The sequence below is a fragment of the Malania oleifera genome, chromosome 1 (genome assembly GCF_029873635.1).
Source record: "Malania oleifera isolate guangnan ecotype guangnan chromosome 1, ASM2987363v1, whole genome shotgun sequence".
Taxonomy (NCBI): Eukaryota; Viridiplantae; Streptophyta; class Magnoliopsida; order Santalales; family Ximeniaceae; genus Malania; species Malania oleifera.
In genome coordinates, this window is record NC_080417.1 from 111,111,743 (window position 1) to 111,128,361 (window position 16,619).

Here is a 16,619-nt window from a genome sequence, read left to right on the forward strand (position 1 = left end):
GCTCCCTATAGTAACTAACTCACTCTTCCTCATTAAAGCACTAAGTAGCCTATGTTGCGAGTATCCAAACCATTTGAGTTGTCCATCCCTTATCTTATCTTGTATAGGAGCTACACCAAACTTACCGCAAATATATTCATTCCTTAATTTATCTTTCTGTATTATACCACTCATCCATCTAAGTATTCCCATCTCAAAAATTTTTATTTTTTGGATATTTTGTTTCTTTGTCGTCAAACATTTTAATCCATATAGCATAAATAGTCTTATAGTCGTTCTATAGAACTTCCTGTTTAATTTTAGGATATTCTATGATCACAAAGCATACTTGAAGCACTTTTCCATTTTACCCAACATGTTTTAACTCTATGCAATACATCATCTTCAATTTCTCCTTCAACTTGCATAATACATTCAAGGTATCAAAATCTACAACTGTTATTTATTTCTTCATCATCAAGTTTAACTTTGTCTCCAATATTCATTCTACCATTACTGAAATTACATTTCATATATTCTGTCTTATTTTTACTCATCCTAAAGTCTCTAAATTCCAAAGCTTCTCTCCATAATTATGATTAGTCTCTACTCAATATCATCTACAAACAACATATACCATAGAACCTCAATTTGAATGCTCTTAGCCAATTAGTCCATCACTAAAGTAAATAGATAAGAGCTCAAAGTACATCCTTGATATACACCTATGGTGATTGGAAATTCTATAATTTCACCATCTATAGTTTTTACACTAGTCATTACTCCATCGTACATATCCTTAATGACATCAGTATACCTACTACATACACCTTCTTCTTCTTTTTTTTTTTTCTAAAACCTGTCATAGAATTTACCTAGGTACCCTATCATATGTTTTCTCTAAGTCAATAAATACCATATGCAAGTCCCTCTTCTTTTCTTTGAACTTTTTTCATTAATTTTCTTAAAAAATATATAACTTCTATGCTAGATCTCCCAGACATAAAACCAAATTGATTTTTTGAAACTTGTTTCTAACCTTAATCTCTGTTCAACTACCATTTCCCAGAATTTCATTATATGACTTATAAGTTTAATTCCACTATAGTTATTTCAATTTTGAATATCTCATTTTATTTTTGTATATAGGTATTAAAGTGTTTTTCCTCCATTCTCTGACATATTCTTAGTTTTTATAATTGTGTTAAATAAATTAGTTAACCATATAATTATGTTATCACTTAAGCATTTTCAAACTTCAATTGAGGTGTTATTCAATCTTATAGATTTTTCATTTTTCATCTTTTTAGTGCAAACTTAACTTTGTTAACTTCAATTTTGCGAATAAATCTCATATTTTTATTATTTTCTTTATTTGTCAATTCTAAGTTTAAGTCTTTTATTTGGTTTCATTAAACAACTTACTAAGTAATTTCGTCATCTATCTTTTATGTCTTCGTCCTTGACCAAGACAATAACATCCTCACTTTTTATACATTTTACATTTCCTAAGTCATTACTCTTCCTTTCTCTAACTTTAACAAGTTTAAATATATTTCTTTCCCCTTCTTTTGCATCTAATCTATCATACAAACTACTAATTGATATGTGTTTAACTTCACTAATGGTCTTTTTTGCACCTTTTCTTGCCTCTTTATACTTTTCAAAGTTATCCATATATATACATTTTTGTCATGTTCTATACCAAATTCATTTTGTCTTTACGACTTTTTGGACATCTTTATCCCACCACCAACTTTGTTTACTATTCAAGAATCTTTCTCTTGATTCACCTAAAATATCTTTTGCTATATTTTTAAAAGAGCTAGCTAATCTACTCTAAAGAGTATTTGTATTTATCACATCATCTATAGTCCAATCCTCCTCTTTGATCATTTTATCTTTAAATTTAATTATATTTTTTCCCTTTAGGTTCTACAGCCTAATTCTCTTACACTAATTTATTTTATAATTATTTTTTTTATTTTTTAATACATATATCTAACACTAGGACTCTATTTGACTTCTATTTTGTCTACTCTTAAAAGTTATTAAATGTTCTTCTCTCTTCTTAAAGCAAGTATTTATTGTAATAAATTCATACGACATAACGAAGTCTACAATCATCTCCCCAGACTCATTTTTGTCTCCTTATCCATATCCTCTATATATCCTCTCATAACCTTTATTATCCCTTCCAACTTGTTGATCTATTCAGATTTCCTCCAATGAATACTTTCTCAGTCCCCAGCATGCATTGTATACTATCCATATATTTCCAAAATTGTCTATTAAGATTTTCCAGCTAAACTTACTTGAGGGACATAAGCACTGATTATATTTATTATCTATTGGCATAAAATCATCTTGATTTTTATAATTCTATCACTTACTATGTTTACATCAACAATGTTATTTAAGTTTTTTCGTCTATAATAATTCCTACTCCATTCTTATGTCTTTCTTTTCCAGTATACCAAAGTTTAAATCATGATTTATCAATTTCTATAGCCTTTTCCCCCACTCACTTAGTTTCTTGAAGACAAATTATATTAATTTTTCTTCTAATCATTGTGTTCACAATTTTCATGTTTTTTACCCGTAAGTATCCATAGATTCCAAGTTGCTAATCTAATCCTAGTTTCCTAAACTAGCTTCTTTACCTGCCCACATCCAGAATGATACAAGAACCCTTATGTATTTAACACCATACTCAAGCACTGACATGGCGCGTTACTTCAAGGCAATGATCTAGCCCACATTCGCCCACTTTTTGCTATACCATAGTGGTACAAGTGCAACACATTACTTGTATGGGACACCCTATCAAAAATTTGGTAAGGATTCATATCATAGCGATCTGAAAAATTTTAGCTACCTAACCCAACCCTCCTCCTTTATTTGGGCTTAAGACCAGTTGTGTGTGAAAAAAATTAGGACATTAAGTATATCACAGGTGGAGTTGTTTATATATTTATGCATATAAGGATTATTTTGTGACCTATCGGAATATAGCTTTGGCAAGTAAATCTTATCTTTTGACCTAATTTATATAGGATTTATCACTACAATTCAATTGCAGCATCTTAAGATGGTCGGTTTTTTTTTTTTTTCTCTTGTTAATATTATGAATTTCTCACCTAAATTTTATACATACTTATACAAATAAATATATATTAATTATATACATTGTAAGTAATTAAAATATTAATTTCTTACATACATATATAGATACTTATGTAAATACCTCGAGCATTAGAAAAAAATACATGTGTATATCTTTAAATATACATAATTACATTATTAATTAATATATATATATATAGTCATGTATATATTTAAGTGCCTACAAATTTATATAATTGTGTATAATTATGTAATTATGCACATACATATCTAAAATATTTATTTATAGTGGGAGCGGGTTATAATTACCACCTTTTGCCTCTAGCACTGAGGTCATTGCTACTACTCTCGATGTTGGTTATTGGAGGCCATAATGCTCTCATTCATTCCCTATTTTGAATAATTAGATGCAGGTATTTTTAGTATTTTCATACATTTGATTCAACATTGTTACACAATGTTGTTACTTTTTGTAATTTTGACAATTACAAGTGGTTTAGTGACCATACAAAAGCCACAAGGTTGCTCATTATTTTGGTTAAACTACTAGGGGATTTATGTAATTCTTCCTATTTTTTACTATTTAATCTAACATGGTGATTGAGCTATCCTCGTGCACCTTCTCAAAATGTGATAGTGATCGTTTAGTTAGGATAGTCGCCTTAGAAAAGAGACTGCCTAGAAAAGGTGAATCACACGTCGCTTGGTCCATCCAAATGTCTAAATGAAGAATCGTCTAGAATAGGCATAAGTCAAACACTATAGGTGAGACATAAATTACCTAAGAAATGGAATCGCTTATCACCTTGGCAATATAGAAGTTGTAAGTAGCCACTCAAGCAACATACAACACGAAGTCACCATGCGACGATGGTCGCAAAAGTTATCAAACAATAGTCATATATGTCATTAGTTGAAGTTCGCCCATCATATTTGGCAATGATGGTTGCCTAAGTTATCAGGCGAAGGTCGCACTTCATTAAGTGACAAGACAGATGAGCATTGGGAAAACACGTCAACTATAATAAATTGGACCTTTAATATTGCGAAATACTCCTAATTTATGATTAGATTTTAAATGTTTTATAAATTTCCTCTATTATTATGATTTATTATTTTGAATTTATACTTGTAACCATAGAATTAATGTAAGTTTAACCCTAGAAGGGTATAAATACATGTGCAATGGTTATTATAAGAGGATCTTCAACTCAATTCAACAAACATCATGTAATAGTCAAATGCTAAACAGGTTCCAATGCCTTTCATGTGTCTTATCTTTTTATCTTTTTCTCTTTCACTTTCTTCTCTCCTTAGTTTCTTCCGTCTTTATCTCTCCTTACCTCTTCTAATCTAAGTCTTTTCACCTCCCTCATTCTACAATTTCTATGATTCTTACTATTGATGAGAGTTGACATAACGAGTTAATTTTACAACCAATCAACCACCTATTCATCTAAATTGACATCATTTCTTAAAAGGTTTTTGATTTTTTATCAAACATGTGGACTATAAAAGGAATATTCATTTTGTTGAAATTATACTTTTGGTAAGATTTTTTTATAATTTCCAAAAACATTATAAAGTCTAAATGTTATTTGAGTAAAGTGATAATTATGTTAATAGATGTATCTTCGAAAACATCTACACATGTATCTCTAAATGCATCTTTAGATGCTCCTCCAAACGTATCTTTAGTTACATAATTAATTAAGTTATTTTTCCAAATACATTTTCAAGTCATGATTATAAATAATTATTCTAATTATATATGTTCTTAAGTCATGATTAAGCCAAGTTATTCAATTTTAGTCATTTCCTTAACTTATTCTCATTATCTCAAATTTTAAATTGGAGTGAAGTTCGTCATTACCCTCTCCCAAAAAAGGCACCTTATTTAGGTGTGTTGCACCCCCATTTATAAGCCCTCAGGATCTCCTAGCCGTTTTCGATACGGGACAGAAGCACCTTGCCTACCCTTTGGCACTTGGCGAGACATCTTGCCTACCACTCTTGGGTGCTTGGCGTGTGACTCACTCTAAAAACCTTAGAGAATAACTCCCTAGTATAAAAGTGTCACCAAGTAGTATTAGGGAAGTCCCTAAGTCATTTCCATAGGAAACGGTATGTTTGAGTTCCAAATTTAACTATAATAAAAAATGAAGGAGAATTATATACTACAACTAATTAAAATGTTATTTACAGTGAAACAGGGTTTTCGGGCATAACCCAAGATGGTTCGTTCTTCTTTTGTATGAGATTGATAAAATATGTACTTTGTTGGGCCTGGAGTATAGTCTAGAGGGGGGGGGTGAATGGACTCTTTTGCGTATTTAGGCTTTTCTTTACAAAAATAATTATTGGCAAGATACAAACAATTATATCACAATAAATAAAATGTAAATCATGCACAAGATGAAAATTAAAGAGCATAGGGAAGTGAAGCTTAACACCGATGTTTAACGTGGTTCGACCTCTTGCTTACATCCACGCCTTGAGACACACTCAAGGATTCCACAATCCACTATAAACTTCATCACTGCCGGAGAAGCCTTTACAATCGGGAACAAACCATTTTTGCTCACCAAGAGCCACAAGGTTCACCAAGAATCCTTACAGAACCTTCATGCAGGAACAAATCCATTTATGCTCACCAAGAGCCTTTGCAAGGGAACCAATCCCTTACCACTTGGTTCACAAAGAACCCTTACAAGATTAATATGTAATACAACAAAAATGCTCCTTGAATGAGCTGATATTTGATACAATAAACATCTCATAACTCTCTCAAAGTAATGAATCACTACTAGAATAAAGAGTAAGAGAGATGTTGAGCACAAGGATAATGAACTAAAATGAAGTGTGCTTGGGAATTATGTATGAATTACTAAATCAATGTATAAAATAAGTCTTTGGACTTATATTTATAGGTAAAATGGAGTACTAACCGTTTTATGGCTATTGGGTATGTAAAATAATTGTTTTCTTTGAAAACTAGCCATTTATAGTCATTGGGGACTGAATCCCAATGCCAATAGTCAACTATTTGACCCAATTCGTTAATTAATTGACCAATTCGTTGACTAATTTACCCAATTCATTGACTGTTTCATCTGGGCCACATTCTGCCTGAAATCGTCGACTATTTGCCCCAAATTGTTGATGAATTACCCAAATTAGAAGATGTCATCAACATGAAAATTGTGGGTTTTTTTCGTAACTTTCCATAGATACCAAGATTGCCTTTTTTGGACTTTTCTAGAAAAAAATTATGTCCTAAATACCGAAGGGTGTTTAGGAAATTTGATAGGTGCATAACTGAGGTTTTAAGTCCAACCAAGACTAAGTTTTTAAAATATTATAGCACTAATATAATTTAAAACTTTTCCCATATAAAAATATATTTGAGTAAAGGATATTTTTATAAAACTCTTGTTTTTACTTTGAAAACAATAACTCTCAAACTATGAAAGACTTATTTTAATTTTAAGTGATATCCTATATACTCGTATGTACTAATATGCAAATGCAATTTGCTCAACTCTTGCTCAATAAACATGCGTGAAACAAGACCACAAGAGTTACAACAAATATTGTTTCAAACACTCCTCATCACATACAATTCTACATTGGCTTCCTTAGATGTGCTTGAATTCTTCCGAGTGAGTGTCGTTTTAATCTTTCTTGTAGAAACCCGAACCCGTAAAGAAGGAAAATAAATAAGAAAAAGGGGTATTGCAGCAGGGTTCGTCGACGAAAGCGCCACCTCGTCGATGAGTTTGACTCGTTCAAGGGCCCTATAAATATCCTATTTGGTTGCTTAAAGGCTAAGACAACCCAAAAGCTCTCTCTCTCTCTAAATCCAGCGAGTTCTCTCTCTCTCTCTCTCTCTCTCTCTCTCTCTCTCTCTCTCTCTCTCTCTCTCTCTCAATTTCTACGATTCTTTGCTGTTCATTGTCCGTTTCCACGATCGTAGGATCCTACGAGGATCAAGAGAGGAAACTCTACAGTTTTAGCGGATCAAATCGTCGTTTTGAAGATTTTTGGGTTTTCCCAAAAATCGAGGTAAGTATCTGATTTCGATTTCGATTAGGTAGTAGTATAGAAGTCAAGATTCCAGTGAAGTAATGTTATATGGTTCTTAGGTTTTGGGGATCTAGGGTCGTTGATTTGAACCGATTCGTACGTATTTCTATTTTCGAATTTAAGGTAAGGGGAATTTGTTTACATCAGTTTTTTTGTAAAACTAAACTGCTAAAAAGTTAGTTTATATTTATATGTATGATTTGACTGCTTATTTGCTAAATTTCGCGAGGTAAAAATGTCGATTTTATGATTTTTGGTAAAAATGAGGATCTTAGCGTATGATCTCAAAACTTTACAAAACTTCTTTATTTGCACTAATACATATTGTAGGAGATGCTAGAATCCCTTATTTCTCATTTAAATGATGATTATTGAATTATACCGATATAGCAAACTTTTGATCAAACTAGTGTGACATATGTATCGAAATGGAATGTGAGAATCTTTTATAATATTTGTATGAATTATGGGAACTGGAGTTCCATTTTTCTATATTGAAAATGTGGAAAACAGATGCCGGATAGATATACCGTGTTATATACGTAAAAAGGGTCAACCGAAAGGGTGTGTGCAGCGTCCAGCTAAATTTTTTTTTATATTAATAAATACTATGAAATTCCACTGCTCCGTTATTTTCTAATTAATATAAAACCATCAACCTAAGAAGCGAGAAGCTGAAGTCGAGTATCTACTGTTAGCCCTGTCAGTTACATTATTTTGGTTTATATGTTTTGATGATATTAACCTATTTGTTGTTTCTAGTATTTTCCATCCTTGCAAATCTTATCTAGTACAGGTACAAAGTGTCGGATACACGGATGTACCAAATCAGAAGCAAAGATCGGGCTGAGTAGACATCAAATAGAAAAATTGGAAGGACACAAACTTAGAAGCACCAAAGCACATCACAGAGTTTTTATTATGTATAAATTAATTGTAATAAGGGTTGTGTCAGTGAGTGCGTATTGTAAATCTTGCAGTGGGTGTCTTGCATGATTTCTGAGTAAGAGTTGAGATATTGCATAAGCATACTAGGACACATGAACATATAGGATTTGCACAAAAATAACAAACTCACAATTCATAGTTTTCAAAGTAAAAACGAAGAGTTTGTCAAAATAATCCTATACTCAATTAAGTTTTCAAAATGGGACAAGTATTAAGTAATATATGAGTTATAAACATTTTCAAAACTTGGTCCCGATTTTACAAAACTAGCTCTACGTTCTAAAGTCCTAAAAGTCAAGCATATTTTCAATAAAGGACATACTAAGCATATAAGATATCGAAACGAGTTTTCAAATATGTTTTCATAAAACAAGATATCTTATATTTATGGGGAAACTCACTTGGACAAGTTTTAATCTTCATTAAACTCAATATATTTCATATACTTTTGTCCAAGAATATTTTAAGTCATTAAAACGCTTTTTGACAAGGAAAAACAAAACAATCGTCACTACCATAGTGCAGCCTTGACTCTTAAACACCCTTCGTTATTTTGGCATAACTTTTGCTAGAAAAATCCAAATGGGACGATCTTGGTGTCTTTGGAAAGCTAAGACAACATTCCACAACTTTTATGTTGATCACTTTTTCTGATTTAGGGATCTCATTGACGAACACAAGAGATTCTTCGACGAGTGCAGTGTATGGTTAGTCGACGAGTGCAGGGCCTAGTCGACAAATTCAACGGGTAGAACTGCTCCAACGGGCGGAAAACGGCTAGTTTACCAAATAAAATAGTTTTTCTTCCCTCCAAAGGCTAGTTAACGGCTCTTTTGGCTCTGGGGCTATAAATACAAGCTATTAGACTTGTATTAATATGGTTTTGAGCATTGTTTATCATATTTGTGAAAAATATCATTTTATCCAAAACCTAAGCACTTTGCACTTTGCATTTTAGTTATTCTTCACAAGTGCTCAATCATCTCTTGCTCACTTATCTTGTAAGATTCATTCCTTGAGAGAATAGAGTGAGAATTTGGTTGTGTTTCATATTAGCTCATTTAAGGAGCATTAAATTGTATTTCCAATCTCTTGTAAGGTTCTTTGTGAACCATTGTTGTAAGGTTCTTTGTGAACCGAAGCGAAGGCTCTTGGTGAGCGCGGTAGGGGTTTTTTCCCGAGTGTAGGGATTTGTTCTCGAGTTGTAAGGCTTCTCCGTCGGTGAAGGAGTATTTTTAGTGGATTGTGGAATCCTTGGCTTGGTGCTAAGGCGTGGGCGTAGGCTTGGTGCCGAACCACGTAAAAATATCGGTGTTGTTCTTTCTCTCCCTTACACTCTTTATTTTATATCTTGTGCATGATTTATATTTATATTATGATATAATTTTTTGTATCTTGCCAAGAGTTTTTATTTTGTAGAAAAATACGTATTCCACAAAAAAAGTCTATTCACCCCCCCCCTCCAGACTATATACTTCGGGTTGGGACTTCCAACTTCTACAACCATATACATATACAATACAATACTAGAGTGCTAAATACTCCCAAAATATACATACATAACTGAACTAGGACTACACCAAAATACCCCTCTTTCCCAAAAGCACTCACCCTACTAGCAGGGTAGCACTATAGCCCCCTTTATCCACGAGCCTGTTTTGATCGCCTAGTTGGATCACCTGAAAAATATTAATTTAATGGGATGAGACGATGTTTAGTGAGACGAAATATGCTATTGCTAGTGTGTGGCAAGTGAGCTACATGCTTATAAAATCTGATTTTGAAAAATACCAGAAATAACACAACCGAATAAAACCTGTATACCTGCTACAAAATAAATCATACCTAGGTTGCTTAACATAAATTGATTTTTCTGAATATTATTTCCATAATACTACTAATATCTATAGGTAAGACTATTTTCTGTAAATTTGATTATACGTATATATAATAACTGAGAAAATTCCTTGGATGGATAACTGAAAGTCATGATTTAATCTCTCATGACAGGGTTGTGCGGCTCGAAGGAGGGACCTAACTTGGCTGGGCGACCAAGGTAAGTCAACTGAATTTTAACAGTCAGATCGGCCCCCTCAACCCATATCTGATGGGGAGCCTATCCACAATATAGGAACGATCGACTTCTGAATACCACTTATTATCTGAATGAGGGTTGCACTCTGAACTGAATATAGCTACCGTGCTCTTCTGGCTGAATATGGTCCATCAAGGTCTAATACTATATATAAATAACTGATATTTCTAAAATACTGCTTTTACTATGATTTTGTGACAACCGAAATAACCATAACATTATATAAATCAATATGAATAAACTGTAATAACTGAATATCTGAAATATCTGTATAACTGAATAACTGAAGTATCTGATTAACTATAGTAACTGAATGTTATGGTTCTGTGATTCGTAATCATAATATTTGAAGATACTGTAAAATACAAGTTTCTGTATGTATACTGAAAATCATGGTATTCTTAAAATTTTATTAACCCTATGCTGATCTAATAGTAAACTCGTGCCACACAACTAAACATCAATATTATCAGGCTCTAAAAACTGTAAATATGGTCTGAATAATAATGTGCTAAAACATATAATTTATACTGAATCATAATAGAATTGCCTAGCATAGCATACTTCCCTAACCCGATTTTGCTAAAATCCCCTACTGCATCGGGTCCTACACCGGCAAGGCTTCCCACTCAACACCCTAAAAACCATATATCTCAAAACAAAATGTCACTATTTCAACGTCTACAGCATTTCCTACAACTACTGGAAAGTCAAATATTGACAAAAATGTCTTACCCTGAATCTAGGATGAAATCCAATTTCATCCCACCGACGATCCACTCCAGCAGACTTAGGGAGAACTTCCCCAGGAGTGTCGTGGTAGCCTCAGATCGTAGATCTAGCAGTTGACGGGGCCGAAATTAAGGAGAAAGGAAGGAGGAGCCGTAGGGGAGAAGAAAGGGAAGAATTTCAGTGAATTTTCTGCGATAAAACTGAGTTTAACACTATTTATACTGCGGCCTTCACCGATGAGCCACTTCATCTTTTCAACGAGGTCACGAAGAAGGTTCGTTGATGAACACCATCTCCTCATAGAAGAATTTCATAATTTAGAAAACAGCCTCTCGGTATCTTCTCGTCGACGAAACATACCCTCGTCAACGAGACCCTATGTTATCCTTGTTGACGAATCCCCTGTATTCGTCGACGAGTCCTTGATTAAATTCCTGGGTTATTACACCCAAAGTGCAACGTCGTCGATGTGTGCTAGTTTAAATACCATTATTCTTTGGATCACTATAGTGTGCTGTGGTTTATACCCGATGTGATTATATGAGTTTGTAAAAATACTAGAATTGCACAGGTTATTATGTTTTATTATAAATTGTATATATGATAAATGGAACCACAACTTGCTACCAAAGGAGTTGAAAGATACTATAGTAAAGGAGTTGAAAGATACTATAGTAAAGGAGTTGAAACATACTTTAGTATAAAGGGGTTGAAACATACTCCCAAGGGCTCAGTTCCGTAACTAGTAAAGTACAATGCAACCACACATGTGAATCAGTGTGGGTACAGAGATAGTTGGCTTGCAAGAGTAATGAAACCACTGGTGAAATAATGGACCAAGTGGGGGCAGTCGGACTATATAATAGATACTTGGCAGTACCTGCACGAACAGGGCATTGTTAGAGTTATCAGTGCACAACCCGTGCCACGGGGTAAATAGGCGTAATATGTCATACCAAGCTAGTCGTATGCATGATTTAAAAGGCTAATATAGGAAAATTTATAGTATTTATATTGATACATCTGTTGCATTACAATATTGGAAATGTTCATACTATGTATTTGTTTTTAAATTGAAATAAGTGCATGAGGTCACACATTGATTGTAATATCTTCTGCCTTACTGACAAGTGTCTCACCCCATTATACAACCTTTGTTTTCAGGTCCTTCTGGACGTCGGTCCTAGTTGCTAGAGCGACTAGGAAAGTTGTTTTTGGTTCTAGTTTACGTAAACATTTTACTTGTGTAATAAACTTAGTTAGGGTATCTTTTTGGAAGCTTGTAAGAATTGGTTATATCTTAAATATGTATTTGAGGATACAATTAGAAAACTCTGGTATATGTCTATTAGAAATCCCGATGAATGTTTATGTTTTTTCGTAACATTTACATTTCAGTTATGTATGAGTTACACCCGTTTGTCCCTATTTAGGGCAGGTTGTTTACGTATGTTTAACAGGTACAAGTATTTTGTATGAGTGTTAACAATCTGGGTCCGTATAAAGGGTCGGGTTGTTACATTTCCTACTCATACGTCTACTCGATCCGATCTTTGCCTTTGATCTAGTACTTTCATGTATTCGTCACTTGTACATGTACTTAACTTGATCAGCAAAAATATGATACACTTGGAACTACAAATAGGTTAATATCATCAAAAAACATTAAATATAATTATGTAGACAGTAAGACTAACAATCTCCCCCTTTTTGATGATGTCTAACCTACTAAAATTTTACTTGATCTTTGCATTTGAGTTTGCACTTATCATAACTTGATATGCAAAGATTAATTTACCTAGAACCACTAATGGGTTGTTATTATCAAAACATGACAATTAAGATCATGTAGCCACCAATGCCAACAATCTCTCCCTTTTTTATGGTAGCAATCCATTAGTGTTCTTATAAGGTATAATTGTAAGCTCCCCCTTAATTTATGCATATTGTTAAATAAGATTAAATTTTTCTTCTCCTTACTATATGCATATAAGTCATAATTAACACATTTAACTAGATGTTTCATATTCATTGGAGCTTTAGCATACAATTACACAAACTAGAAATTTCATTTTATATTACAAAAAATCAACAAATAAACTAAACATTCATTAAAATAGATTAAGCAACAAATCTGAACATTTCATGTAGGAACCGTTTAAGCAACACTATAGATTTGTTCTAAATACACTAATCTATAATACACTTCTCCCCTACATATATAACACCACATAACTTCTCCCCCTTTAATCATCGTCAAAAAGAGAAGCACTATTCATTTATCTTTAAAATACTCTAAAAGCCTATTAAAACTATTCTCCATGCTATCGAACTAGCATTAACCCTTTGTTCTAAGTTGTCTAGATGTGTGGTAATTCTATGTTCTAGTGAACAAACGCGTGCATCTATCCCATCAAAATGTTGCCTAACATAGTCATTAGGCGGACCACCAGCATCAGATTATTCCATCTGTTTGAATGGTTCCATACTTACTCGTGAATGATGATTTCTAATAATACAAAGCTCTATTTGATTTATCAAGGGTTGAGAGCTGATAATGAAGTATGGATAAAGACTCTTATATGTAAAGAATAGTTAACAATGAATAAATAAGAGTACTTAGAAGATTTTTTTTTTTTGAATCAACCATAAGTTGTTGAATGCTTGACAACTAATTGCATTACATAACATATTGATGCCCATGGTTGAGTGTGGGTTTAGATAAGAATTTGGAGAACACAAGTGTGGGTTTAGATAAGAATTTGGAGAACCCATTATTGCTTTGAGATATTTGATAAGATGAATTGCCTATTTATTCAATTTTAAAACATAAATATTTTCTTTTCATGTTTGATTCTCAAAGCGATACTTAACCTGATTCAAGTGAGTTAAGGATAAGATCTAGTTCGCTCATCACTTGGCAATCATAGGCTTCCATTATTGCCACTATAGAGGACAAATTTTCCTCTATCGGTAAGAGACGATGATTTATGTGGCAAGTTAGTAGCTTTGGGATATGTTCTTATAAGTATTAGCATAATATATGATATTTAATTTTCCTAAGCATTTTGTTGAGCACTTGAAGCTTTTGTTGAGCAAATATCTCAATAAAGTGAATCTCTAGACAAGAGGTGGATAATTCCTATGTCAAGATAACCTCTATTGAATTACTTTGGTATTGATTTTAGATTGGCTTCCAAATCATGACTCATATATACCTTGGTATGGGATGCTTATTAGATTTGGGTGTAGTCCAAGGGCTATTATAATCAAGATTCCAAAGTAATCAAAAGTGAACTTTTTCCATAAAGAGTTCATGCTTGCGATTGAAGCATGATAAGTGTGTCCTTATAACTTGGCAATGAGCATTTAGAAGTATACGATGCTTTATTTAATAATACTCTTGGTAATAGGAGACATGTTCTCCTGATTAGCCACTAATGGGAAGGTACCCTTGAAACTAAAAATACGCTCACAATTTGAGCTAGAATACGATACTATGAATAAAAATTCTTTATCATGACTACGTAAAGCTTTCCCGGGGAAGAGAATACTAATAGTTTAAAGAATTTTTTTTTTTCACAGATCAAGCATAGAGTGAGGAATACTTTATCTCGAGACAATTAAAACACGAATTCCTTAGTAGATGCCTCAAATTTAACACGGAAGTATGCTTCTGAGTATTCATAAGTAGAAAACTTCTTTAGAATCTATTAGTGATCATAACTAGATTTTAGGAAGGTTTCTACTACCAGAGTTGGGTATATTGATCTTAGGTGATGACTGAATTTTCATGCCTTAAGAATGCCTTTGAAATTTGATCTAGTATTCAACATTTATTTTCAAAATGAGTTTTAGGAATGGATGGTGTGTAATGCCCATGTTTTTTATAATTAACTCCCCTAAAACTCAATTCTATGCGAGGGATAAAATATGTTATACCTTAGATATACTCAATAGTATCCAAATTTAAGCATGTATCATCAAAAAATTATATAACTAAGGAAGTCATCTCTTGTCCAAAAGAGATGGGTTTGCTTACTACAACATGCTTCTGAAATTTTATTCAAGACTTAAGTAATTCATATTAGAAATACAAAGTTTCTACTTTCACCCAAAAATAGGCTAGTTAAGTCCTTGTACATTTTGGAGGAATGATATCTAATGTCTCACGAAAGCAAATATTGTTTCATTCTTTTCTAGTTGTAAAGAACAAGCATAAGTATAGAGCTTGTGAGGGTGTGCATGCTATTTAATCCCATAAGCTATAGCCAATACTTCAAAAAGAAATTAACCAATCAATAAGGATATATATATATATATATAGTTAAAACATCATATTGGGTTTTATCATTTGAACTCATCATATTGGCTTAATTTTTTAAAGTCTCCTGCATAGTAATCAAGCATTTATTATGCATAAACTGGGATTTTATACCTTGAGTGCAAACTTAGTTATCACAATCCCTTTTTACCTTGGTGTGGTTAAATCTACCTAATTTCTATCAATTACCTAATCGTAGGTTCTTAGGAAGCTATAGTCTAATATTTAGGTAGTTTGTTTTCGTACCCATTCTTCCTTGGGTTCCAAGGGGTTATGTGACGCCCCGATTTTCGTACAATTTTTTTTTTCTTTTAATAAATAAATAATCACGTCATAAATCCACAATATCCACAAATCGGCCACGTCAACAATCCTAGTACCATTCATACGACCCGACCCGCATTGGATACCGGATAAAAAGTATTTTATTAAACAACCTAACAGCGGAAGCCAGTATATACACATAAGTCAGAATACAATACCTAGAGTATCAACATACATAAATACACAACACTATCTCATACCCAAAAATAATACAATCCTAGGAAACCACACCTCCCTAGTCAAAACTCACCCTGTATCTCAGGGTCCCAGCTCCCTATGATCACGGAGCTCTACCACCTGGCCTATCTCTGTTCCCTGAAAAATTTAGATAATTTGGGTGAAACACATCTCAGTAAGAAGGAATAAATTATTTACAGTGTGTGGCCAAATGAGTAAAATTATAATACACTTTACTTTTCAAACCACCATTTCATTTGAGAAAATACACTGATATTCACAAACACATAATCATATAAATATACAACACAAGCTTTTATAAGCTTAAAAATCATTTATCAAATTTAATGATTTCCAACACATATTTACACGCGAAGTTCCTGAGAATAGGGAAGATTACACACCCATACAGGTAGCTTCCCTCTGCCCTAACACGTTATGCAGCCGGGTATGGCCACATCTGATACCCATCAGGGCACTCACCTTACTCAGTAAACCCTCAGGCGGAGAGTTTCACTTCGCCTTAATTATTTATATTATTAACTCACACTGTTCCATTTCTCAATTTTATCATTCTTTATTTCTCAATTTCCATTCTTTCTTTCATTTCTCATTTTAGCCAATTTTATCATTCTTTCACTTTTCATTTCCACTTTACTTTCCGGCTCATAAGTATCCTCGGTATCAAATACCAACATCGCGTCTATAACTCATGGCCACCCTGAGGATCTTTCTATACACGCCATGCTTCCCCCCATGGTCAAGGTTGTGCGGCCCGAAGGCTGGATCTAACCGCGGTTGGCCGACCCGGTTAGATCAAATATTAAA